This window comes from Penaeus monodon, chromosome 25 (assembly GCF_015228065.2).
Source record: "Penaeus monodon isolate SGIC_2016 chromosome 25, NSTDA_Pmon_1, whole genome shotgun sequence".
Taxonomy (NCBI): Eukaryota; Metazoa; Arthropoda; class Malacostraca; order Decapoda; family Penaeidae; genus Penaeus; species Penaeus monodon.
Window position 1 is genome coordinate 13,547,312 of NC_051410.1, and position 1,921 is coordinate 13,549,232.

A 1,921-nucleotide genomic window follows, 5' to 3' on the forward strand; every position below is an offset into this window, starting at 1 on the left:
CTCTTCGGTGCTAATGTCATCGCGGCCGATACCTTTGATACAAAATTGCGCCGCTCTTATCCCGGAAGTCAACTTGGCAGCGCGGCATTGCGTTAGCGACATTGTCTTTGCTCGGCTGCCGCGTCCTCCATCAAGCTTTGTTCTCGGTGTAACCAAATCAAACTCGCTGCAAAAGTTAACGTGCACTCAGAAGGCCGATTGAGTTCACTTAGGTGTTCGCTCGCGCTTGTTCACTCTGTTTGACACACGCGGGAACTCTACGGAAACTAATTCAATTGTATTGCGCCGTCTTTTGGAGGCGCTACTTTTAATTTGCTACGAGACGTGCGGCCGCCTCCCCCTCACTGGGAAGCAAACTAATCACGACTTCTTCTAACATGTCTTTTGCTTGTTTGCGACTACACATAATCGTCTCGCCTGTTAGCTTCATGTTCTTACTTTTTCACAAGTTTCTACACGTTAAGAGATTGCCGAAGTAAAAGACTCGGGCACAAGGACGAAGCGTGGAGACATCCTGTTCATAAAAAAACACCACCACGAATATTAAGCGAGCAAGCACGGGCATGTTGATTGATACCAACTGCATCAATTAACAGAAGCAACGGCACCAATTGCATAAACTATGACACTGGCAGAAAACGCCACCCTTCCGAATAAACACCATGCTACCACCACCGTCCATCAACAAGGTAAAACAACAAAATCTGCCTTTCCAAAACAACGAACCAACTCCAGGAAGACGATTCCTGAAATAATTCTAAAACTATCACCGCCAACATTCGAGGAGAGCCGCTGCATGCGCATCGCCAGCAGGGCCCGCAGGCGTCGCAGCCAGCCCCTCGGTGCTGCATCAGCTCTACAACTTCGTCAGAAAACCATCAAGGCGCCGTAAAATCGTGAGATTCTATCGCGGGCTTTAAAGAAGCCAACAAAATATTTTCCACGTCGTCTGTCAAAGCGGCTTTGCTTCCTCGAGTTATAGAATTTCATCTCCTAATATATCTTGTTGCGTGATGTAGTGAAGGCCGCAACGACTCTCGGTCAGGCCAAAGTGCCTTTTGATGTCGAAAGAACACGACTTTTCTCCCTTGCATGCCAAAAACGTGTTTCTCTTGTCGGGACTTAAAGTTGAATAGTCTTCCATTTTCCTCTGGTAAAGTCTTACTTCCTTTCTTCTGATATTTCCGTCATGAGGACCTTGAATAAGTTGCCTCCGGGGCCCTCGCCCGACCCGTCCCCCAGGGCCTCCTCCCTCGACGACCAGTCCCTCGACGCGCCTGCTCCGGCGGCCGCCAACGGAACTCCTTCTAGTGATACTCCGACGCCTCAAGGGGACAATGCGAAAGTGTCGGAAGATGGCTGAAGGCGGTGCCGAGTTGCTTCCGGACTTTGTTACGTTCCTTACAGTGATTAGTCATCTTTACAGCTCTAATCATTTACGCACAAATTCACCCTACACACCTTTAATGTTCAGCATTCACAAGATTTAATATGCTTTTACAGCATAAAAAATACACGCACACAACACTTCCTATCAAATGCGAAGATTTTTACTTAATATCTTAATTTTCTATTAATTATTTTCTCAGATGCCTGAACCTTAAAACCGGAATTTAGCTTTATATGATACTTACCCAATTACACAGTCGGTTTATATACCTAATCTATCTGTTTAACAAAATTATGTCTACATCTGCCTAACGACCTACTTATGCATTCTATATAAAATTCAAAATAATTATCCTTAAACACCTCTCACTTCTCATCTGTTTCAGCACCGTATAAAAAAGTGAGCATAATGTGAAAATACTGGAACATAAATATATATGAAAGTGAATAACTACCAACCGTTGCTATGAGCTAACAACAACACTAACGCTCTGTAACACGAGACAAAGCCATAACATAAATCCAAACACGC

At 44.8% G+C, this 1,921-nt stretch overlaps 1 protein-coding gene across 1 annotated transcript in view; it reads right to left on the minus strand.

Moving 5' to 3' along the window:
• The window catches only part of LOC119589057 (patj homolog), a gene marked incomplete at its 5' end in the record, with an annotated part of 11,630 nt that overhangs the window by 9,172 nt on the left and 537 nt on the right, over positions 1-1,921 (minus strand).